The 25,766-nt window shown below is 44.1% G+C and overlaps 1 protein-coding gene across 4 annotated transcripts in view; it reads left to right on the top strand.

Annotated features, from left to right (window-relative positions):
- Positions 1-25,766, top strand: part of NEDD4L (NEDD4 like E3 ubiquitin protein ligase) — a 76,657-nt gene that overhangs the window by 8,551 nt on the left and 42,340 nt on the right. For 3 of the 4 annotated variants that reach the window (XM_057383476.1, XM_057383478.1, XM_057383480.1), the window contains exons 1-4: positions 11,225-11,294; positions 15,674-15,747; positions 23,567-23,648; positions 25,310-25,348. The gene's annotated coding sequence lies outside the window, so the exon portion shown is untranslated. Of the gene's footprint in view, positions 1-11,224; positions 11,295-15,673; positions 15,748-23,566; positions 23,649-25,309; positions 25,349-25,766 lie in introns of those variants that run through there. The other variant, XM_057383479.1, reaches the window with a different exon arrangement.

Here is a 25,766-nt window from a genome sequence, read left to right on the forward strand (position 1 = left end):
CTCCACCCTCGACCTGAGCAGACGCAGTAGGGGCTGATGGCATCTGGAGCAGCCCATATGAATCCGGTGGATTTGCACCACTGCAAAGGAGACTGATGCTGCTGTCTCTTGTGCACCCTGGGTCCACCCATGGCCCAGTAGAAATCTGCAGACAGCCTTCCATGTCTTTGTGACTGGACTTCATGGACTACTGAGTTGCAGGAACTTCCAGAAGGTGGTGACAGTCAGAGGTATGTGGCAGGAGCTTCTGGGCAGGTGGTGGAGGGTGTGTGTGAAGGCAGGGCACTTGCACTTTGGTGGCCATAAGCTGTGAAGTTGGCTTTCTGGATCTCATTAATCCAAAGCTTTGGCTAGAATCTTGGCTGTGCTGAAGTCTGTGATAAGTTTGTCTGAAAGCAGCTCATTTATAGCCATACAGGAATGTCAAATGGATGARTTCCCTAACAAAGAAGTGGAGTTTTTAAGCCTTTCTTTAAAGGTTTCTTGAATTTACTCTTCCTGCTGTTTTTGGTGAAAGGAGTGGTGAGAGGGACAAGTGGTGTGTGGACAAAACAATGAGTTTGTGCTTGTGCTGATTCAGCCTCAATAACAAAGCAACAGCTTTGCTGCTCAGTGACAAGCCAGCAGCAATGGATTTGCTTCTTTAACCTCTGCTCTTGGTACAATGATGTTGGATGTGTTATCAAATACTGCCTTGGCCATTGCTTGTAAACGTTGARTTGAAAGAACTTGAAAATTCTCTGTCTTGGACAGGTCTTGCTTTAGTGAACTGAGTGAGAGCATCTGCATGCAGTGGTGTACGTGCATTTTCTAGCTAAGGGTCGATGGATGACCGCCCTGCCTCACTTCATATGTACCTTTTTTCCGCTCTGTTTTTTTAGAATGTGTTTTTAGGGCTAAAGTTTACACCCACCCCAGTGGGTAGACACTTGAGGAGTGTGAGTTGGGCAGCTTAGATGGTGTGTGCCACAGTGAGGGGCTTGTTCTTTCCGTGCCCTCAGGCACGGTCTGTGCTTGTTTTGGGTAGGTGGTGGAGGCAGTGTTTGCGTGGGTGACACAAAGACCTCTGTTTTTATCCTTGCTGGATATTTGGTTTGTTTTGGTTCCAGCTGGTCAAGTTTGATCACTTACTRTTTCATTCCTTCCAGTGTCCATAGRAAAACATTGACTCCTCAGGGTCAGGTGAATTCCTGTGCATGCCTGGCCTGGACTGTGTGAATAACAGCACTGGTGCTGCCATGGCCTGAGGAGACATTTCTCCTTTCCATTCCCTGTGGGAAGGAGCCTTGCTGGGTGCTTTTCCCTGGCAGGGTAGGTTGATCCCAACAATACTGTGATGTACTTGGGTCCATCCAGTGTTTGTCACTCCCCGGACTCGAGGCTGTGATTTCACTTGTCCCTGTTTTAGGCCCGGCTCTGTGGTGTTTGTGCACTCTGGAACCCCAGAATGAGAGTGGTGGGTGCAGCAAAGGCCAGCAGAGCCCCTCGTTCTGCAGCTGCTGTGCTGGGCAGCTCTGCCAGGCCACGAGCAAGSTCGGAGCTGTGTTTTCCAGGAACATCCTATAGCTGTGCCACAGCTTGTGCCAAATCAAATCACACAGTCAGGTTTTGGTTTTGTCTTAACTAGTTTCTGTTGTTGTTTAAAAGTCAACATTGTAAAGCASACTGTTACAGGCTGGGTGTGGATTACCTGCCAGGTCATTTGTCATCGTGTGCCTGTGTGTGCTTCTAATGCAAGCTCCTGGCAGGAGCCCCTTTGGAAGCTGTGGAGCAGCTCTTAGTGCGAGGCCTCAAAGGCTGTAGAGTTAAGATGCTGAAGTTTGTAGCTAATGTGTTTTCAAATCTTACGGTGAATTTCTAATATCATGTGCCTATCTATTTGTGTCATTTTTCTCCTTAGAAGGTTGTCCAAAATTTGGGTTGGAACTAGTGCATATTTTAAAGCATTTCAGTTATAGCTTTAGTCATTATTTTGATTGACATTGTTATTAAAGAAATGCCTCTTAACACTGTTTGAATTGATTTAGCAAAGCCCTGAGTGGTTTTTTCAGCCTGCTGACATAATGAGAATTTACCTTTAATCCCTTGTGCTGTTGTCATGGAGCCTGATTTTAAGTCTGGTCAGTTCAGTTCTGAGATAYTTGTACCTACATTTGTGTTTCTTGGTTTCACTCCAGTGAGAGATGATGAGCTCTAATTCAGTCCAGGTGCCTGGACCTTGGGCCAGCGTGTTCTGCACAGTTCCCCCTGCAGCCCTGGGGTGTGTGTGCCCTACAGGGAATGAAGTTGTTGTTTCACACTCCCAAAACTTGCACAGGAAATAGAGCCTGTGTGAGAGGGAGCTTGGTGATGAGTGACAAAATGACTGCTGCAGCCTGTACCTGGTGAGAGAAATCACTGAGGCACTCACCACTTTTGGTGTTGGACACCGGGACTGGGGCATTTGGGAAGTGAAGTTGGGGTGCCCAGCCCGGTGTCCCTGCAGGCTGGAGCWCACATACCGATAGATGGCCTCTGATAAGGCTGCAATGTGCTACAGAATCTCTGGGTGTCATTGCTGACTGTTGCTGTGGAAACCGGCTGCTTTCAGTGCTTTAGCACTGCCATCCTGATGTTTATTGGAAAAGTGAGGCAGTGCTGTAGCTGATCCCTCAGCCTGGAATTGCACGCCAGGGAACACGTTGGATGTGCTTTTGTGTTCCCTGTCAGCGTGGTATCTCTGAAAATGCAGGACCTCCGTGTGGAAAACGCTGCTCAGAGGTCTTATCTAGGCTTCCTGAATTCCTCTTCCTCTGGCATTCACCTGGGTCATGTGTTTGCCTAGCAACAGCTTTTTTGTCTGAGATACTCTGGTTTTGCTTCCTGTGGATGGGGTTGGTGGTCTTGGTTCTGCTGCCCATTGTCTTAAACTCAAATGCTGAGCAGAGCTTGGAGAGCCACTGTGGTGGTCTGTGCTGTGAGGGGCTTGTGACCAGCGGTGGGGGCACTTCCTGACCTTTGGATTTCATCTCTGATCYCTGCTTGCTCTCTGTGCTCTTTCTGTCTTCTCAGATAGAAGTGGTGCTCCCTGCAGTTTTCAGGAGAGATTTAAGCCCTTCTCCTCTGCCAAGCTGGCCGTTCATGTCCTGTCAGCCTTTGGAGTGCTGCTGCTCACACTGGAACATCCTTGTTGTTTCAATGACACTAGAGATTTTTCTTTTTGACAAATCAAGAGTCTTCCAGTCAGATGGAAAGACAGGTTTGTAGGTAATTGAGAGGGCACTGTGTGATCAGCTCTGAAAAGCTTTTCCATGACAAAGCTCCCCCTTCCCCTCTCCCCACAATATTCCATAAATGCTTTCAGTGCTTGGAAGGTGCATTAGAGGCAGGAGGTACATGACAGCACAGGACAGGAAGCACAGTGATTTAGTGTTTTTTACAATTTTCTTACCTCTCTTGTAGTTTTTAGGGAAGGCTGGATGAGGAAGGAAGATGGCCAGATCCCTGATTTAGGTGTGTTGTAAGACAGAGCATTTTGCTGCTATGGATGCAGAAATGTTAGATATTCCTGTCAGAAGGTAGTATGAAATTACACATTAGGCTTTGTGTGCCACTGAAAGTGTCTGCTGGGCTGGCCATCACTCTGATTATTAAATAAAAATGACCTTTTTGCATTCGAGCAATGACTTGGAAAAGACTCATTCTGAGAATCTTTCATTATTCCAGTTTAGTGGTAGCTCTGGCCTGGCTGCTGTGGGGATGGCCTGTGGGCTCGTTGGGAAGTGACTGAGCTGAAATGCTGCCTTTGAGATGGTCAAAGCAAAACAAGATAAAGTCGTTGCAAAAAGYTGAAGGAGCAGTGAATAATATTAATTGCTCACATATTGCTGCCCTGTATCTTTGGCAGCTGCATGTTGTGCTAGGAACTCCTTCTGGTTTAGATGTGTTCCCATCCCTCAGTGGCTGTTGGTTACATGGTATTTTTCCTTTAGGATTACTCTGAATTCCTTGGTTTGTCTGAGTATTGGAGTTTTGAGCCAAACTGCTGACCCCAAAGCGTGGTTTGGTTTGATTTGATTTGTTTTGGTTGCCCTTGGGAYATTGCTGTGCCTGTCAACTTCACCTGCCGTTTTTGCGGAGTGCTGTAATACTTTTCTTAGTGTCACAAACTCCTGTCAGCAGCATTTGTGTTTSCTGGGCTGTTACCTGATCTTTGGGGTAGATTTTGCTGTGTTTGGTATAAGCAGCTGGAAAATGAACTTGCATATAGGACAAACACTATCACAGGAATGTCTAAGGCTGTAATTGTTGTGGAGCCCCAGCCCATCTCCAATGGGAGYCTGTAAAAGGAGGCATTTCTGTGCCACTGCACTTTGGGCTCTGCAGCTCTGAGCAGCTTTTCTCCTTTTGCTTTGGGTGCTGTGGTCACCATTTAGAAGCAAAACTAGACTTTGTGTAGATCTTGTTATTTCTGGAAGGGGATATGACTTAATTTAAACTTGCCTGGAGGAAGCTGAGTTTGTTCTTCAGACTTCTGTTAGTTTGTGTTATCCTGAGAGCTTTCCACTGCTGTTCTTCAGTCACTGCGATAGGCATTTGTGATCTTGGAAGAGAAATCCAGTATTTTATTCCTAATGTTGTTGACTGAGCTCTCTAAAAGTAAAAGTCCTTGTGGTGTCAGGAGCAGCCAGCCCTGTGTGTCTCCATCGTGTCTGCAGGTAGCAGTGTGATACAGAGACCACAATAAGCAGGTAGAAGCAATAATTTCTGTACATAGCTGGTCGCTGTAGAAGCTGMTCCAGTGCCTGTAATTGCCTGAGGAATTGAGCATCACTGTGCCTCTCTGAGGGACATCTGTGCTTCCCCAGGACAAGGTCCTGCTCTGGGATGCTGAATGACTGACCCTATTGCAGCGCTTGTGCAAAACACGGATTCTGAATGTTCCTTTTGTTTGGGGCGTGGAGCCCCAGTTTGCATCCAGAATGCCTGGCASGACACAAAGTGCAGCCTTTGTTTTGGATAATGAGTAGTGAATATTTTAATGAGTGTTTCTYAGTCTAGTCAGTGTCAAGTACCATTTTAGGAACAAGTGACTGAGCTRACCTCTGAGCTTGGTCCACCAACAATCCATTTATTGATAGCATTTCACAAATTCCAAAGGAATCGCCCACAAGCAATTAATATAACTAGAAAACAAAACAAATGGCCAYCCCCAAATCCAACAACCAATGCAAACAACATCTCAACCCCCTCYAAAACCCTTCCTAGGCTTCCACCCTCAATATATATGCAGAAATTACAGATAGAAATAAAAAAATGCTCAGTATCACTATCACTGTATTTGTTTTTCTTTAAAGCCTATTCTTTTACAGTGTGTAAAAGGTGAACATATTCCATTAAAAGAAAAAAAAAAGCCTTTAAGTTCAGATAGTACCTACTTTTCTTCCTCCTGAAAAGCACCTTTAATGCATGTATRCATAGGAGAGAATTTCTCAGTGTCCTGTATTGGGAATGTTCTTGTTAATGTTTTCTCTTTTAACTCCAGCTATTTTTCACATTACCTTAAAATTTGTTCTCATCTTTGGCTGTTCATACCATATCCCTGTATGTGGGTGGATGCCCTGGAGAAGAACTGAAGAAGAATTCCACTGTGGGATTTGTCCTTCCAGCCAGGAGGGGCTGTTTGCTCCTGGTGTCAGCCTTAAGCCTGGATTAGTAACAGAAAAGTTTTCTGTTCTTTGAGACACCACAGTTCCTAGGTGGAAGAGCCTGCTAGCCCTAGGCTATCTATTGAAATGACAAATAAATGCCTCTAATGAACCAAGAGTCACATCTTTTTTAAGTGCTGCTGTGTTTGCAAAGTGAGCAGGAAAGGGAGGAGATGAAGGAGGTGAAACATGGAATGTGAGTAGGTCTGAAACAGCAGGAGTACAACCAGGATCCAAAACCTGACTATGATTTGTTATTCTTTTAAAAAAAGAAACTTAGTCAAGATGGAGAGGCCAAAGGACTGAACTGCTGGAGTGACTGACAGCACCACTCACTGAAATGTTAATGTGTTTGGGAGAATTTCTTCACCAGGGGAGGCTGGAAACTCACACAGTAACATTAATTATTAACTGCAGCCAARAGCTGGAAGAGCTAATATAATTTCTGCTTGGATAATAGGATGATTTATGCAACAAAACAAATAGTGTCAGAAAATGAAGTGTCTCTGTGAAAGCTGACATTCCTGACTTGTGCTCTGAGCTGAAGCTACTGCCGGTAAGCTGAAAAGTGAAAAATACCGGCTGAATTCCCTGCAGATGTCAGCCTGTGATCCACAGGTTTTAGGAGCAATCGCACCTCCCTCAGTGTCTTCTCCTGCTGCTGGGTATCCCAGCACCCTTTGGCCACTGAGGCAGCCTCTGACAGAGTCCAGCCGTTTATCCAGTGTCTGTAAAACAGTAATGAGAGCACTGGCACACATCAGATACTCCATTAGGAGAGGTGACATGCGGGTTCTGGAATGCCAGAGTAATTGCAGTGTAACCAGCTCTTCCCTCTGAGAAGCTTCTCCCAGCCTGACACTGCCAGCCTGCTGAGCATCCATCACCCGGGTACCTGAGCCTTGTGTCTTTCTGACACTGAAGCAGTTCAGCCATATTTCAGGTTTTAAGAGTCCAACTGGCATTTTCTTGTCCGTGTAGGTKTCCTGCTGTCGGAATTTTTCAGCAAAGCTTGTTTAAGCAGCTCCCTGTCCTGCCTCTCTCCAGGTGGAACAGCCAGCGGTGCAGCTCTGGCCTGTGAGTGTATGCCGTGGAATTGATCCCTGGAGTTATCTGGGTTTCAAATGAGCCTCCAATCACAGTTTATTGTTGGATTATGGTTTTATTGAATGTGTGTTTTGTCATTAAACAGTGCAACCACTGACTGTTTATGGTCTGGAATCATTAAATATCTAACTAGAATATAGATTGTGGTTACATAAACATGTTTGTGTGATCCTTTGGCAGTTAGTTGTGCTACTGGAGTGAATGCAGCTAAACATGCCCTGTTTGATACAGCAACTTTGCTTACCATGGCACACCTTCCCCTGGGCCAGGTTCCTCCAAGCCCTGCCCAGCCTGGCCGTGAGTTCAGAGTATCATTCACTAGAGTGACATTGCTGCTGTATTTGGGGTGGGTGTGCAGGTTTGTGTGGCCTCTAGAGCAGTGTAGGTGAGTTCAAGTTTTRTTCTACTCAACATCTTCCTTTTCCAGAAAAGGAACAAGTGATAATCTGAAAGTGGATTTATTTCCTCCGAGAGGGAAGAGCATCCTTTAGAGATTCTGTTCTCACACTGCCCTTCCACTGTGAAAAACTATAGATAAACCTCTTCCTGAAATGCATGATCATGATCTTCAGACACAGTGAATATAAAAATATCCCGAACCCCACAATAAATAACAAACCAAGCTCAAAAGCCTGCCAAACCAAAGCCCATCTGCAAGTGTCTAACACAGTTATGATAGGGTCTGTGTGCCCTGATGCCTGGTGCTGTTTGGGCTATGTGCACGGGCATTGTGGCTTCCAGTCTGGTAACCACTGTCAAATGGAGAGGGGGAAATGTGTGGAGATGGGAAATGGAACCACTGGGTTAAAATCACACTGGCTCTGGTTCTTCTGAGGGCCTGGTGCTTGTGGTCATGCAGTGCTGCTTAGGGCAGAGCCCAGCCTGTGCTCTCTGGCCTTAGTAACAGAATCACTGAAAAGGTTGGAAAAGACCTTTGAGATCATTGAGTCCAACCTATGACCGAACACCTCCTCATCAATTAAACCATACCATTGAGTGCCACTTCCAGTCTTCTTTTGAATGTGGCCAGGGACGGTGACTCCACCACTGCCGTGGGCACACGATTCCAGTGCCCAATTTAAAATAGTCCAGAGATGTAGCAGGACTTGCTGCTGTTGTGACACAGCCCAAGACACTAATKCCAATAAGTTAACAGCCAAGTGCAGAAGAATCAGCTAAGATTCCTTATTTTCCCCCGAACATAAACACAGTGATATATGTGAAGGGTTAACCAGACCTTATTCCTGCTCCATGAGTTTCCCTGGATGGTTTGCAATCCATAAATCACCCCAGACTGGTGAACGTTTGTGTGGCTCTGAGTAGTGATGATGCTGAGTCTCTGTAAATTCAGTTGACACCAGTAACTCTGGAGTAGCTTTGGACATGGTACTGTTGCAGGTGAAGCTTTTGCCAGGCAGGAGGGTGGCAGAGCCCAGGTTCAGGTGGGCACTCCCAGCAGCAGCAGCCAGAGCTGGCCCTTGGCAGAGCAGCTTTCACTGGCATGTGTCTGCTTGGTACCAAGCACAGAACTGCCTACAGGAGAAACCTGAGCTTTGTGTTTTCCCACCTGCCTGTTTCCCAGCCACGATTATTGTGAAGCCATTTTTCTGGGAATTCTACTTTTATCTGCTTTCAGGTCGTCTCAGACTTGTCATTTGTGGTGTTATTGCCATTTAAATCCACCTTCCCCTTTGTGCCCTGGCCCTGGTCTAATTTGCTGAGGATAGAATCCTCCAGAACTTCATCCAACCTCATTCCTTCTGGGAGGCTCTTTGAGGTCATGTCCTCTGCATACTGATGGAAGCTTTGGGATAAATCGGTGGATTTTTATGAGAACTGGTAGTCTAAAATACAGTGTTACACTGCATTTGTGTGCCATTGCACATAGGAAAAATGAAGAGGATTCTGTTAAGTTACCATTTTTTACTTTTTAAAAGTTTGAATAGTAAGGGCCTAGTGGATTTCATGGTATCAAAAAACACCAGTTCAAGATGTTTAGTGGGGTTTTTTTAATATTAATATATAAGTGTATCAGAGGTTGATTTAGTGAAAGGTAAAAAACTTTTTTGTTGTGCTAGAGTAGCTGCTTTGGCAGCAAGTCCTTCTGTCACATTCTTCTGTGAGTCCTTCCTGCTGGCTGCAGGAATTCAGTTGGGAATTCAGACCCTTTTTTATTCCTGGACAGCATTGTCAGACATCCACTGGGCACATGGATTTTTAGTGGTTCTCTTTTGCTAATAAGTTGTGAAGTACTGCTGGGAAGTAATGGATCTGTGTGGGCCCTGACCTGAGGATAATGAGGATCTGAAATTAAACCAAGCAGCYTTGTTCTTTTGCCAGTGTCAGGGCCAGTGTCCTGTTATCATCCTACACAGAGAATCATCATTCTTGTGTCTTATGSTAGTTTGTGCTTGAAGGGCAGTTTGGCATGTCAGAAAGGGGATACTTGTTTCAATGAAACGTGGGGGTTTTAATTAATCAGCYTGGTTTCTGTATCCCCAAAGGAAAGGAAGTTCTCTCAGACTTCTCTTTAGGAATTTTCTGTGGAAATTTGCAGTTAATATTCAGTTTGGATGCAGACGGTCTTGGTGCTGGTTTCTTGTACAATATCAGGATTGGGTGTGGGTTTTGGGGCGGTTTAATGGGATATTTGAATTTTTAAAGCCAAATCCTTACAGGATAGTCAGTCAGGTCAGACTGGTGTTTTCTTCTGCCGTGTCATTCCAGCCTAGGTAAATATGAATAGAGTCACTCTTCTTCTGAGGTCTGAAGTCCTGTAAATAGGACCTAAATCGCTATTGTAAAACATACAATATTTTCCTGTTATATAAGCTTATGAGTCCGAAGTTCTCCAAACTCTGCAGTTCTTTTAATGTTTACTGGTGTTTGCTACATCTTTTCATTGCTGCTGTGTGACAATCCTTATTCAGCTCTCAGTGCTCTGGAGCACCATGGATGCTCCATGAACTGACACGTGCAGTGTAGCCAGGAGGGTCTGTCTGATCCAAACTGGATGGCCTTCTTTCCTCCAGAAGCTTTCAGGTTTAGTTGCTTTGGTTTTGAGATCTCATTTAGAGAAAATAATGAGGTTTTTACAAATACATTGCATCCTGCAGCAATGGTTGAGAGCTCTGTGGGTATGAAAGGCACAGTTTGGTTTACTCKGGGACTTGGTGAGGGGGAGTGTGCTGAGCACTTGCAAGGATGAAGATGTGAGCTGGGTTCCCAGGCTGCATGTGGTGAAGCTGTCTGAAAGGAGACTTTAATGTCCCTGCTTGAGCTAGATGAGTTGTAACCAAGTGACCTTTCAGGTTTGTTTTCCTGTGCTGAACTTGCAGAGGAGAGTGGAGATGTGGGTCATAGCCCTGGTGCATGGTTTTGTTTGCATTGCACAACTGAGATTTTATCAAACACTGTTGGCAAAATTGCCACTGACAATTTCAAGATTAGTAAGATATTGCAAGAATTATAGTGAGACTTAGCACATTCTGTTGCTRTGGCCTTCAGAAAGTCACTGTGATGTCCTCAAGCTGTTCCCTTGGAGCTGCCTTCCCCTGGGATGATGGTGACAGTTCACAGACAGAACACCCCACCTGAGTTCTCGGGGTACCCAGCATTGTTTGATATTGGGGAGGTGCCAGTCTATAGGAGAAGCTGATTTGAGAATACTCTCTGCAGGATTTTGCTGTGGAATAGCTTCCTAGAGCATGGCTTATTCACTCTGCCTCATGTGGACTGGTTTAATCCACCAACAAATCCAAGTAAGAATCAGTTTAACTCTTCTGCCATTGAACTTGGTTTCAGTTGCTGAGAGATATAGGAGAAGCCTGCCATGGTTATTAGGTTTACTATGGCCAAYGCTGGCCCTTAAGTAGATGATTTGTCTTGATTTTGCTTTGGAGCTGCAGATCCTGGTTGATTTTCCTCCCAAATGGGAAGAATTAAGATCAGCGTGTGTGCTGCGTGTGGCACTGTGTATTTTCATTCAGGAAACCAGAAGTGCCACAGTTAAAACTTTGAATTAAAGATTTGTTGTCTTTTCCATTTGGATTTGTTTTGCCACCAAAACACTGAGTTAAAGATCTGTTATCTTTTTTAGTGTGTTATGTTTTGCAAACTTTCAGATGCAGTAAAGTTAGCGATGAGGTGCTCAGTGGATGAAACCAGATTCACAGTCTCTGCGTGCAGGTAACATTCCAGTGGGATCTGGTTTCTCTCCTCACAGTCAGTGGAAATTTACCTCACCGGCCCCTATCATGGGCTGGAATCAAAAATGTCTCCACACAGAGAGAAGGGAAAAAAAAGCCCAACCCAACCCAAGCAACACTCCCCCACTGCGGCTCAGGTGAAGCTCTCTCCATGTGAAACCCAAGCTCGCTGGCCTTTCCCCTGGTTGCCTTGGTGCTGCTCATTTACTGCCTGTGTCGGCTGAACTTCCGTGTGTGCGGGCACAGGCGGACGAGATCGGTGCCTGGAGGAGCTCGGCGTGGGGGTCCCGTGGTGAGTGTGGCTCTTGGGGTGGCTCTGGGTGCAGGGTGACAGCGGGGTGACAACAGGGTGACAGCAGGGTGACAGCGGGGTGACAGCGGGGTTCCAGCCCCCTTTGGCTCCTGGTTCCAGCCTGGTGTCCCACACGGGAGTGCAGCAAATAGGAGAGTGAACCTGTCCGTCTTGGGGTGTTTGARAGACAGTTTTATACACCTCTGCAAAAACATGTTAAATGTTTAATCTTCCTGGTCTGCGTGGCAGCTGTTCAAATATTGGTGTGCATTGATCCAGCCGTTGTGCCTTTCACACTTGTCTGTTCATTTAAACRAGCCAACCGTCTAATTTTATCCCCGTATCGATTGTTATTTCAGGCTGTTCTCCTAATGCGTGCACTACATGTGTCATGGGATTGTCTGTCCTGTTGGAAGTTGGCATCTGCAGCTTTCCTTCTTACACCAGATGGGATTGCTGTGGCTTTCTTTCAGTGTGTATTTAGAACGTACAACTGTGTGTTCCTTGTTCAGGTTGGGTTTGCAGCATTTCCCTTTGGGTTTAGCTGGTGTGGGCTGAGCTGTGGCTCCTGCATCACCCTTTGAAGGGGTGTCATTTCACCCGGCCGCTGAGAGAGAAGGCAGCTCGGGACACTGTTCTTTCTCTTCTGCTGTCTCTTAACTTCTGTGCTCCAGGGTATTTTACTCATCTAAGGGCAGGGCTTAATGAGTTTTTTTTTGTATGAGTGCTTTAATGGGTATTAAAAATTAGTTGACTTTTCAGAGCAGCTGGAGAAAGTGAATGTGGTGTTCATTTAACCAAGAATTTACAAAATATGAATCATACAGATAAATATACATACAACAGTCTCCTACATCTGGAAATGCATCTGTGTTACTTCATCTTTTCTGAGGTGAATTGAAGTTTGTTCACTGTTGTTGAAGTCTGAGTTTTGATCTGTAATAGGCTTCCAGTTCCATAGCTYGGTTCCAGCTAAATAAGTCAAGTCCTCTGAGAGGGTGTTATGAACTGCAKCTAAGAGAACACAACCTGTACAGAGGTTATCCTTCAGCAAAGAGGAGAACTCTGTAACCTTTGCCATGTTTTGGGGAGGCAAGAATACATAAAGTTCCTGTTAATGATTGGACAAAGCACAGACAGTAGTGGAGCTCAGCACTAATAGGTAACCAGGCCCTCCCGGGCAGGTGGGGAGGCTGAGCCTGTGGGCWGGACAGGAACATGGGCAGGGATCACTGCTGGAATGTTCTATGGAGCTGCYGAAATAGCCATCCCCACTATGGAGCTGCCGAAATCCCCATCCACCACTATGCTACAGGCAAGGTTGAGATAGGATAGGAAAGTATCTCTGTGGGCTGAGCTGAACTTGTGTTTCAAACTGTGCTGCAAAAAGCAGTTTGGGATATGTGTTTTACGGAACACAGGGAATTCAGTGGAACACAGAAGTTGTGGAGTCAGGTGGATACAGTTTAATCCCACCAACAGACAAGTATTTCTTTCTGCTATATGGTTACAACTCTGAACAGAACCAAAGATTCTTCCTTGGCAAATGGCAAATTGAAGCCTTGTCTTCCCTTAACTTCTCAGCTTGCTGTTTCCTGCCTCCTGCTCCCTGTGATGTTCTAAGGAGGAAAATTTGGCTGCTCATGGAAGGAGGGGATGGTGAGCAGGTGAGGGTGGGTGCTGGCCTCTTGGGTGTAATATCCCAAAATTGTGTCCTGGAGTCTGCAGATGCCTCTCTCCACTTCTTGATGAGGCAAAGGGATTTTGGATGCTGTTGCCAGAAAATGGGAGTCTGTGTTGGGAAGATGCTCTTTGGGAGCGTGTTGGGTGATTTCCCTCGGTGTTGCTTTTCCCCAGGGAGCATTTCTCCTGTGGTGTGTGCTCCTGGTTCCCTGAGTCGAGTCCTGCAGAGCTGTGCTGTGTCTCTGATCAGCCTTGTCACGCTGCTCTGCTTGTTCCTGTTTGTTTAGTTGTAAATTAGAACTCCAGCTGTATGTTTGTTATCCTTCAGCCTCACTATCTGCCATGGGTAGAATCCCCATTTCTCCTTCATCATCCATATCTGTCTCTCTGCTTGTGCTGGGGATCACTGTATTATTTGCGTTTGCATCCTGGGTCTTCTCACTCAGAATTTTTCTGTGGTAAGTGATCTTATCTTGCCTACTCTGTCATTGTGCCTTGGATTTACAACAAAAACCAACCAAAATCCTGACTTTCTTGTACAATCTTTTCAGAGAGGGCTGGGTAGAAACTTGCATCGGGTAATTGATGTGCTGGGAGTCTCACCTTTGCCTAGCCAAGCAATGCTTTTTCTGATTTTTTGGTGAGATCACCTCACTGTTGCTGTGAAAATTTAAGTCCTTTTTTATCTAGACACAGCCCTCTTGGAAATAAAGTAAGAAACTGGGACACAAAGAGCCAGCAAAAGTTAAGGGTAGATACAGTAGGCCTTATCACTAATTTAATTATTTCTTTTGAAAACATTACATACGTGTGTATACRTATTTCATGCATATGAAAATGGAACAAATATTTGTGAAAGCACTTGTTCTGCTTGTTCAATTGGAATTAAGGAGAATATTGAGACCCTCTTTGCAGGAGGGAACAGGGTCATGCATCTGGGGTACTTAGAGTGGTATGTGGCCCTTCAGGAATGGTTTTGAGAATCTATATATCATCTGGAGCATCATCTTTTTATCCTGCAAAACTGAATTAGGGATCCTCTAGCAGCGGGACCTCCTCTTGCCTTTTTTTCTCTTTTAAAGATGTTGAGGGGGATTGTTTGTTGGTTTTTGTTTTTCTTTTATTTCTTTTGAATCAGTTAATWTGCAGAGGTGCCCTGAGTGCAGGAAGGAGATGACATTCATGCAAAGCTGATGTTGGACTTTGTTAGAGGGAATCTGAGTGGCATTAAAAATATAGAAACAGCTATGGCAACTTCTCCTCTAGTTCTACTTCGCTGAGGTCAGAGCAGTCTGATTTTTCATCTGGGTTTTTCTATGCTGTCTTCTCTCATTGAAGGAATTCTCTTCATCACAATTTGCACGTTCATTGCCTTTTGTGTATTAAAATCACTCTAGAAAACCAGGCACATGGTACATAGGAAAAAAAATTGAATATCCACTAATGTGAGTCCATAGAATTGTTCTTTACCAMCCACAGTTCTTTCACCTCTCAGGTAAGCTTTGGGCTGTTTTGGGGAGAAAATCGTGTTCCCTTAATTAGAAACTACCTTGCTCTATTAAGTGCTGCTGGGACAATACCAAGTCCCAGGTTTACAGGGAGCATTTAAGACTCAAGAGTTGTTTTGCTGCAGCCCAGTTCCTCGGCCAGGACAAATGCCAGGATGGAACTTGCCCTGCAGACAKGTTCAATGGGATTGTTGTTTTCCAATCCCCTGTTCATGCCTCCTTCCAGAGGGGTGAGTTGGGCTGCCCAGGTAMAGCTTTACTTYGGGRCTGCTCCTGACCTTCCTCACAGTCRGAAAAATCTGCGCCCAGACAGCTGACAAAACTGTGTCTGGCTTTCAGCTGCCYAAAGCAAACAGAGCAGGGGAAACCTGTGGGAAAGTGGAATTGTTTTCTGAACAGGCTTCAAGGAAYGGAGTCTCAAGTTACTGTAATTGAATCCCGTATCTTGCAGCTCTGGGAGCCTTATCAGAGGAGAGAAGGTATCACTGATACGGGGACTGCAGAACCTGTTTCTGTAGGAGATTTTCCAGCTTTCATTTGTGTTGCTCGAACAGGGAGAAAAAAAATAATGTAAAAAAGACCATTTTTACTGACGTTCCTCAAGTGCTTCGTGTAATGAAGTGATAAACTGAGCATCAGGCTGATGCTCCAGTGATGTGCATCTGCAGGACCTGCCGTCTGTTAGTGAATGCTGGTTTTGGGCTCTCTGTGTACACCAAGGTGATGAGACAGGTTTAAAAAATTCATTTTAAGGATTTATTTTTAACCATGCATCCTCATTTTTACAGCACAGACATCTTTCATAACTAAAATGTTATGAATATTTTCCCTCGTGTTTGAAGAGCTTTAGCGTCAATGCAGAATGAATTTGTGGGATATGGATTACTTATGTTGTGAAATGGCCCTGYTCAGCAAATCCTCGTCTACTTTTATTGCTGTTATTGCTAAGTTATTATTGCTGTGATGTTATTTCTTATCTACTCTTACTCTGCCTTTATTGAACTCTTAACAGCTCTGGCTGGAGTCAAATGCTCCTCATGGTTGGATTCAGATAAACCTTCCRAGAGGTGCTTCTTTTCCAAATCCTCCCTAGGAGAGACTCCTGCTGTCTATTAACCTCTTGCCAACTGTTGATCTTCAAAATGACCCGCAGAATAAACATTAAACCCACTTTTTTTTTTGTCCCAGGAGGAGTCTCGCATCCTCAGGGTGAAAGTGGTTTCCGGCATTGATCTGGCGAAGAAAGACATCTTTGGAGCCAGGTGGGTKTTGTGCAGCCCCTGTGATCCTTGGGACAGATCAGCTTGGCAGGGCAGGGCCTGGGAGCTGCTGGGTGTGTGTTGGGACAGCTTTAATGCAGCTCTGGCTGCTCCTGCCTCTCCTTCCCGCAGCTCAAAGCCCAGCCTTGCAGAAACCAAGCAGGTAATAGCTGGGGAGAAGTTGGGCCTGAGGTTAAAATGAACCCAAACCCAGTCGTTTTATTTTTCTGAAGGTTAGTTCAGCCTTGATGTTCCTGCTCTCTTAAGCTTGCCGAAATGCTCTGCTGCAAATGTTCCAATCTACATCAAGGGTTTTATCAGTTTGAAATTAGTGGTATCCACTTTTAGCTTTTGTTGAAATGACTAATTTCTTAGTGTACAAATAAGCCTCCCTGTGGGTTTTCCTGGTTTTCTTTAATGATGCTTACAAATTGTTCATTAGCTTGTGTATCTAGCTTAAAACTACATGAAAGCAGCAATTAAAAGTTTAATCAAMTTTAATATTTTTTGGTGAAATTTACAACAAGCATTCTTTTGGTACCTGTGTGCAGAATATGCTAAGCCAAAGCTTTTTTGTTTTCTTCCTCCAAGTGTGCTGTTTTGAAGAACAGTTTTTGATGCTGACCAGAAGCAATGTAACTTTTATCTTTCCAAATGCATGAAGCTAAATCCAAGTGTAATTTGGACTGAACTGATGTAGCCCTTAAAATATTTTGAGGCAATTGTTCTYAAGTCAGTAGGATTTCCATAAAAACACATTCCATATGCGTGTTTTAAAATTTGTGCAAATCTTTCAAATGAGTTAATGTAAAGTCATTTGAAAACACATTATTGCAGAGTATTGCAGTATTGCAGTTAGAGCCCCAGCAGCTCCTGTGTCTGCGTGGTGGAGCCGTGCAGGGCTTCAGACTGGGCCAGAGCAGTTCCTGTGTTCCTGCCTGACTGTGAAAGATTAACTACAAGGCATACATTGTGTTTTGTATCTCAGTGCCTTGTCCTGGCCGTTTGTAATCAACTTTGCCATTAGAAAACACTGCCTGTGGGCTTGCAGAGTCTGAAAACCACTCCTCGCTTGATTAAATCCAAGGGAAGTCTCTTACCAGTATTGAGCACTGGAGAAACTTTTACTTTTCTTCTGAAGATTGGAGCAGTAAAGAAATCTCAATGCTTTTGAGTTTGTTTTTTTGGGGTTCTTTTTGACTTAAGAATTTTTTTTAATAGCAAGTAAGGATACCTAAGGACACTCAGGAGAATCCACTTTGCAGTTGTGGCTGTCTGGAAGTTGAAAATGCGAAGTACTTTGCAGTTAAAATTGTGGATGTTTTTCATTGACAGGGAGCTGTGCTTCTAATGACATAAGAGYTTGTTATGCATTGCCTCTGGGTTTATTGCTTTTGCCTGCTCTTTCCTGAAAAGCTCTTTTTCTGGTTTGCTTTCCTGTGCCCAGGATCCATGACAGAGCTGTGCAGGGTCCAGGCTGCTCGTGGGATTTGAAATGTGGCTGGATTCTTTAATTTGTATGTGTCCAGTGGTTCACATGAGAGCCAAGCACGTGTGGCTGTGGCTTTGCAGGTGACAAAGATGGCAGATATTTACCTTGTAGCTATTCTTTTAAGTCCATTGTCAGTATTTCTAGTCCACTTGCAGTTATGGTATATCTGGTTTTCACTACTGGAAAAATTGGTGTTAGCTGTACCCTTGGAGCTCTCCCCTCTGGGTTGGACAACAGCCCATTCCCCTTCTCRTACCTATGGCTCCTCTGACGAGCAGAGACAAATCCATTGAAGGGAGTTGCTTTCATAAATTAATCAAATCATTTTAAAAAATAATCTGGCTCTGAATGCCTCTTCAAATGACTTGTCTCTTCAGCACTTGCACGTGTTCCAGAGCCGACCTCTCTGTGTACTTGGCAGCAGAGGGCACCAGAGAATTTCCACAGCTTCCACAGTATCCGATGGCTTCTGAGCAAATTGGGCTTACAGGTTTTCCACCAAAATTAGCAGGGTTTTACCCATTTCTACATTATGGTATTTATGATGTGCTGGGTGTATATTTCAGGAGCTGTAAATGGAGAAATCTTAGGAGTTGATCTTAGTTTGATAATACAGAGTAATCCTGTAGTTGTTGGCTTCTCTTCTCCAGGTGAGCAGTGCCAGATCTCTCTGTCCCAGTGTGTGAGAGTCCCTTCACCATCTCTGTGGCACTTTTTGGGACTTTCTCCAGTGTGTGTCTGTCTCTCTTTACTGAGGGCCCAGCACTGGACCAGTCCTCCAGGTGTGGCCTCACGAGTGCCCATTATTAACACAGCAAGCTGTGCCACTTAAMCATGCTGTGTAGCAATTTATGAACATTTTATAAGTATCTACAGAAAGYAGAAATAAAATGAAGAATGAGGCTTATTCAGGAGTCCTGTGTTTGAGAGATAATGTCAGCCTTTATGTTCCAAGTTGGGAAAGTAACCATTTAAAAAGATGACTTATTACTTTCAGCAGGAAACAGGTAACTATTATAGACTAATGTGACACTGTCCTGTGGAGAAATCGCTCATCCCTGCCAGTGTCATCCCCGATACCTTCTTTGCCTGTCTGGTAAGGTGGAAAGCGTGTGGTTAATCTCATCAGAACYTCACTGCGGCAATGACTAATAGCACAGCAGAACAAAAGTGAACTCCCCCTCGCAGGCTGTTTATGAGTGTTGTTGGAGCTGTGGTTGTTAATCCTGAGTGCAGGCTCCCTGTGTGATCTGAGGGCAGCTGCCTTGAGTGGCACAGGCGGAGCTTTCACAGGCGGCCACTGACCCCTGCGTGCACGAGCTTTGTTTAAATCCTTCTCCCTGAGCACATTCTGATGACAAATCACCAGCTTGGCAACCAACAACTTACTCTTAGCTGATGACTCATGACAAATTTCCTAGCATCTCTAAATTAAGGAAGAATTTGCTTGGTTTGATTTGTTTTTGCCTTGGGAGCAGCCCCAAACCCTGTTGCCCTCCCTCTGCTTACCCCCACATGCTGGATCACTTCAGTTCCCTTMACCAGAAGGTGGCAAATATGGGAGAAGGCCACTTGTTATTAAGTTTAGTTGACTGAGTTGTGATGACATCTTACAAGTGTCAGAGCTGACACCAACTGTAGTTTGTGTCAGTGTGGCTTGGAGAACAGAAGGTGTATTCACTGCAAAAGTGTTTTGGAGAACAGAACAAGATATATTCACTGCAAAAGTGTCTTGGGGAACAGAACAAGATATATTGACTGCACAAGTGTGTTGATACAGGTGGAGAATGCAGTGGAGTAGTAACTAATGTCCCAWAGTGTGTTTTGGGTGTATTTTGGGTGTGTGGGTGCCCCTCACAAGGCGCTGCCATGGTGCTGTGGGGCTCTGAGGGCGGGCTCGGTTCCCGCCAGTTCTGGGACGGAGCAGTTTGGAGCCCTCAGCGCCCAACCTCAGGAAGGGCTGCACAAGAGAAGTGTGAGGGCAGAAATGGAAGATAAAGCCACCCTGAGCATCCAGGTCAGACAAACAGCACCACAAGTGCATGTCTGGGAATTTGGGATCGGCTTTTTCCTTTCCTTTCAGCGCTGTGCTCCCTGAGGGGGACGGGGAGAGCCCTCAGCTTCCACAGAAGCTGTGGAATGGTCCGGCCCTGTGAGTGGGAGCCTGAGGAAAGTCAGAGCGGGGAGATTAATCATGCAGCCCTCAGAACAAGGCTGCACTCTGCGGGAAATGAGCTGCGATGAAACAAAGCCTGTGGGCAGGTGTCGTGTGTGAGGGGGCAGAGCTGGGTGGAATGGCGGCTGTGCTCTCAGCAGGGTGGGCAGTCGGGCCCTTTGGAACAGAACAGTGTGTTTAATGGTGGCCTTTCTGTGGAGAGGATGGGGGTCAGCGAGACGGGTCTGAGGGAAGGACCATCCCAATCCTGGTGTCTCTGGGCTCTGTTACGCTGATTTTTTCTGGCCTGGTAGTCAGTGTTATATTTGCAGTCATTTCGTAGTAGTGTATTTTTAATTAAGCAGACTTCCAGTGGCACCCAGAAATGCTGAGTTTTGGGAACTTYTGGCACCTTATGGTTCCTGTCTGCTCTAGATGTAGAAAGAAAATTTAATGAAACTGTAGTTTTAGGAACTATTTCATGATAGCAAATGCATGTTGTCCTGAAGCTATAGCTGTGCCTGCGCCAGGAGATTAAAAATAAAAATCTTCAGRTCGGGGATCAGTTTTGATCATCCTTCCTTAGGGCTTTCCCCCAGGAGTGCAGGAAGCACATACTTTGAAAGAAAGAAGGTCAGCCTTTTCCCAGACTGTTGGGTGAAGAGGAATGATGCATTCCTGAGCAGGAACAAATGAAATGGTGTTTCTAGCCAGAAGCACATGATATCCCTCTCCTTTGACATCCTGGTGTTGCCACCTCCCTCAGCAGTGTCAGTTCAAGGCTAATTCAGCCTTGTGTTGGCAACACAGTAATAAAATAAAACAAGGGTTTGGTTTTACCTCAGTAGCTGAAGATTAACATGAGACTTCAGGCAAGCGGATTCAAAAGGTTTTGATTTAATTAGCTCATTACTCTTATTATGCACATAGCCAATTTTTTGCCTTTTGAACCTGGCTAATTCCTTAACCACAGTGAATTCCACGGACTAATTATAGATTTCCTKAGCTTTCTGCCTTTTTCTATTGCCGAATGCCATTCTGCTGCTGTGCTTGCCTGCAGCAGCTGAGGACACAGCTCTGCATCCGTGGGCAGGMGAACAGCTTGGTGTGAGCCAGGCTTTCTGGCAATGGGTTGACAAGTTATACCTGCTAAATCCATGCTGCTGAGCCGTGCTCAGACCAGCCTTGCCTCTGCTGAGCACAGAACCTGCAAAATCACTGCCTGCAATTGGGGCTGTGCAAGGGCTCTSCTTGGTCTGCATGAGCATTTGTGAGGTGCTGCGGGATAAGGACCTGGCCTGGGATTATGGCAGCCCGGGCTGAAGGAAGGAGGGAAGGCTGAGCCAGCTTTAATCCACATTCACGTCCCCGCCTGTTTGATCTCTGCAGTGTGAGGTACGTGCTTGCTGGCAGAGCAGGGACAGCACGGGGACAGGGACAGGGTTGGTGGTGGGTGATGTCCAGCAGCAGTGCTCAGTTCCATCCTTCAAGAGGAATTGGGAATTGGGGCCTCTGTGTGTGCTGGGCTGGATGAGCCTGTTCCCCAGCACAGTCCATGTGTGKCATGTTCATGGGTAGGGATGCTGCCTGGAATTCCTGTGCTGAGCTTTTCTCTTCCAAAAGCCAGGTGTCATGGAGTTTTCTCTCTCTTTCCCCCACCCCCGCTGGATTTTAGAACTTGTTAAGATATTTTGGGAGTGTGAAATGGCATAGGAAGATCTATGCATATATYAGCCCCTCAGCTCCAGGGGCTGATGTATGCATATTCTGTTAAAGCATTTATTTAACCTTTGCAAAAAAAATTACCTAGGGAGAAAAACCCATACTTACAGTTCCATCTGWATTGGAAGATTGAAATACTCTTTATGCTCTGGGAGATTTTCAGGAGAGCAAGAATACAAAAGGAGTCTGTCCCATCACCCTTTATTAGAACACAGCATGGTGAAGGAAGGTGGAGACACTGGAGGTGGAGTTTGAGGTGTAATTTTTAACTCCTTTTTTTTACCCACAGGCACTTCTTAGCAGCTGTCTGTGATGTGAGTCTTTATCTCTAGCAGCTCTTTGGTAAAGCCTTGCTACATTTCTTGTAGAGTCAGATGAGGTTTGAGCCTTTCTTTGGAAATAAAAATAAAATAAAATAGAAGGGAAATGGGAGGCCTATAAAATGACTCTGGGATTTGGCGTGGATAAGTGAGATTTTGGGATGCTTAGGCACAATGGATTGCAAGTTTGGCTTTGYGGTGAAGAGTAAGGTAAGGTTTTGTTTTCTTTTCAGAAGCTGATGTTCCTTCATCGTTGTGTGATTGAACACTTTGTGCTTTGCTTTAGTCACAAGACATGAGATTTGTRTGACAGTGAGGTCAAAATCTTCTTTCTCTTTGAGAAAAACTCCTAACGGATGTTACTAGGTACAGRCAGAAAGATGAAACCCAGGAGGCTTGTGCTAAAATAAAACCAGGGAGCAAACACAGCCAGTATGCTCTGCAGCATTCCTTGTAGTTGRTTGTTGTGTATTCTCATTGTACTTYWCCYTYTTTACAGTGCAGGAATGGGGAAAGTCACCAGAGGGAATGATTTTTGGGATAAAATGATAGTGACTGTAAGAGTTGCTGCCTTAGATAATTGTTTATACTGCTCTCCATGGAACTTGGTTGGAAGTATCTCATTATTTTTCCAGTCTTCTTTAATGATGCATATTTTGGGCTTTGTTTCACTTATTTCTTTGAATCTAAAAATTGGTCATTTTGGGGAACGTTGAAACATTGGACTTCTCTGACTCAGGAGTGCAGTGAGGTGCACGCCTTCAGGGGCTCATTTAGGATTTCTTCTGTGTAGACTTGCACTGTGCAGAGTGCAGGTAGGTTGGATGGGGTGAGGGGTGGGAAAAGGGATGGGTGAAGATTACCTGATAGCCAAATAGGGATCCCTTCAAGACCAGGGAAGGAATCCAATTGGAATGGCTTCAAGGAAAAGGCTTCTCTGCCTTTGTGTTGGAGTGTGCTGGTATTTCTGTGGCCRGAATTACAGGAGCTGTTGTTCAGTTCTTTCACGTATGTGGGACAGAGGCAGAAAAGGGGCAGCACRAAGGGAATGGGTCTGTGTTTCTTACAGAAGCAAAATTAACTTGTGCAAGACTGTTCCAAAGGAAACCAGTCAGGCTATTTTGAAATGCAAAGTTTGCCTGCATGTGACAAGCCTGGCATCCATGCACTTGCATAACAAGTGTTACTAAATTTTATATGTGGGGAGGCGGTTTCAGGTTTTAAAATAAAAATAGAGCCATGTAGGCCTTTGTAGTTCCATTGTTCTTTCACGTGTGCCTGTGCTCTCCACCTTCTGTTGGAACTTAAAATAAGTAAATAATACGTCATGTCACTGGCTGGTTTGAGAYTTGCTTTCAAAACTGTTTCAAAAGTATAGGGCAAATGCAATTCCAGACTCAAGTGAACAAATAGGAAACGATTCATGGGCCCCAGTTTCATACTGCTCTGAAGTAATGTGATTTTTAAAGGAGGCTGATCTCWATGAGATTTTTCATTGGGGTTTTTAAGTCATAGTTGTTCTTGGTGTCTTCCAGAAGAAGAGCTGGAAGCTTGTCTTTTCCTGCTGAGATTGAAATGAAAGATGATATTTATATATCTACAGTTGCTTGAGCTTTAAGAAAATACYAAATACTGCAAGTTGGCAAAACCATGGCAAATGGCAGAGACTGACATTCMCTGGAACTGTGGGATGAGCTGCTTGCTCTCTGCTCTATCTGAATCACTGCTGAATTATCAGCAGTGCAGCTGGGGTTTATGGTTCAAAACAATTATAACCACTGTGCCAAAATACTTGCTGTGGCACTTGCTGTCAGCCTCCAGGGGTTACTTACAGCCAGTCTCTCCAAACCCCACGGCTCCCATTTTCCCTGGCTGGTTTAATGGAGTGCCACAGGCGTGCTCATGGGCAGGAGCTGTGTGGGAGCAACRGTTCTTGTCCCCAGCAGGAGCAGAGCTGCAGGGCAGTGATCTCTGTGAGATCATTCAAACACTCATTTTCARTGTGTGCTGAGCTTTCACTGGAGATCATTCCACTACAAGTGTTTGGAGGTGCTGTTGTAATGATAATTTCCTGCTGAATTGCTCTTTGGCTGTATAATAACAGAGTGTTAAATCTGATCTCTTCTTTTGCAGTGACCCGTATGTGAAACTTTCCTTGTATGTAGCGGATGAGAACAGAGAACTTGCTCTTGTGCAGACAAAAACTATTAAAAAGGTATGTATATACTCTTAATTCCATGGCTTTGGCAAGATAAAGAACACTGGAACACAACTGTATAACGAATGCAGCACTAATTAAAATGGTTACCTATGTGTGTAGCAACTGGCTAATGTGGTTTTTCTCCAGACCAAAATCAGAGAACAAGTGCCTGCAACCTCAGTGTGCCTGGCCTGGAGACAGCACCTCATGTGTTGCTCCCCAAAACTTGCCTTATCAACTGCCACTGTGCTGTTCACTGGTTCTTTTATCAAAGGCTTATTTCCTTGARAGACATAGTTGAAATAAAGGACTGAGCAATTCTACTTTAATTATAATTTATCTGGCTTTTAGCAAAAATGATCATTCTTTAATATTTCTCTTTAAAAATTCTGTTTTCAAAATATTTTCCTACTGTAGGAATTTAAAACAGCCAGATGACAGAAGATACCCTGTAAGAAAAGACTGGGAATGCTTACATTTTTAATTAGAACCAAAATTGAATTTAATTTCATTTCGTAATTTCAATCCACGCAAACAAAAATTCCACTAGGGCATATTTGTCATTATCAGGACCCTAAGATTTGGTAAGAATATATATTTTTTTTTAAATTCACAGGTATAGGTGGCAGAGAGGAAAAAAGTCATAACCTGTATGAAAARTAAGGCAAAATAATGAGTTGTCATTTTTTGTGGAGGCATTTAGAATCAACAATGGCTCAGTTGTAATTGTTGCTGCAAAACAGAATAGTGTGGAGAATTTTGTTACTGAAAACACACACTRGAATGATGTGGTTCTAAAATCAGGACATTAGGTCTATACAAGGAGTAAGATAAACAGCCAAGATTCCCATCTCTCCTAGAACTGAATTGTGGTGGGTGTGGAGCCAATTTTTCCTCTCAGCTCTGCCGGGAAATCTCTGCTGTGTGAGAGCATGAGGGAATGATTTGGCATCAGCACAAAAACATTGGACCTCKTGTCCAATTGTTTTTATACTTACCCAAGCTTGAATTGTCCAAATTGAATTGTTTGTAGTTCTCATCTCTTTTTTAATCAATTTATTATGTCATGCTTGAGCTCCCTAYGGCTTGCAATCTATATGCACATTTATTCTGTGCATTTTAGTCAGGTTGTTAAAACAAAATTAAAATTCTTGGGCTGGGAGAAGATTAGGGAGAATATCATGCCCATTCCAAGGAAATAACCTTTTCTTTTGTTCTTTTTTTTTTTTTTTTTTTTTTTTTTTTTTTTTTTTTTTTTTTTTTTTTTTTTTTTTTTTTTTTTTTACTTCACAGTATTAATCTGAGCCTGCTTTTGTAGCCTTAAAGTTAACCTTGTGTTTAAAAAATACTGTTTTTTTCATCTGGGTTTAAGTGAATCTGGAGAACAAAATGTCTCCAGGCTTTATTTCTATAGGTTCTCAATGATTAGTCTTTTAATCAACAAATTCTATTTGTATTTAACATMTATTTTAGGATCATCTGAGTCAAATATCCTCCCATGTTTGGTTTACTCAGTACAGAATTTCTAGATGGCAATGTATTTTTTCAATTTTTTATTACATACTTTATTTTTCTTTTTTCCCTAGAAAACTGTCACTTGCATGTGTGTTTTTATGATTGCAAGCCAGAAAACCTAAAGAAATTTTAGTTTGTAAACACTGTTATTTCTTTTACAGACACTGAACCCAAAATGGAACGAAGAATTTTATTTTAGAGTAAGTTTCTCTTTATTTGCAGTTAATTTTATTTTCTATTTGTTGTTTATATGTTTATTGAAAAGACCTGCTTGCCCCATGTACTTGCTGGGATGGAATGCTCAGCAGGAGTTGGCACAGGTTATTTAGAAACTGTTAGAAACCTGCCATTGTAGAAACGTGAGGGGCAGTGGCTTTGCTGCTTATTTGCAGACAATAGAAAAAGATGGAACATGAGTGCAGCTGTAGCTTCCACAAAAGCAGCTCAGGTAGAATTTYAGGGGTTTCTACCATGAATCTTGACCAGCTGCTGGAGGGAAGATGTGGCAGATGGTTCTGGGTGGGAATTGTGCCAGAGCTGGGAGCTGCCTGCTGGGATGGGAGCTCTGCTCCATGCACAGGCTTCAGCTTCATGGGGAATGTTTATTTGTACACATGT

The sequence above is a fragment of the Malurus melanocephalus genome, unplaced genomic scaffold (assembly GCF_030028575.1).
Source record: "Malurus melanocephalus ecotype Western Australia unplaced genomic scaffold, MMel_1.1 scaffold_636, whole genome shotgun sequence".
Taxonomy (NCBI): Eukaryota; Metazoa; Chordata; class Aves; order Passeriformes; family Maluridae; genus Malurus; species Malurus melanocephalus.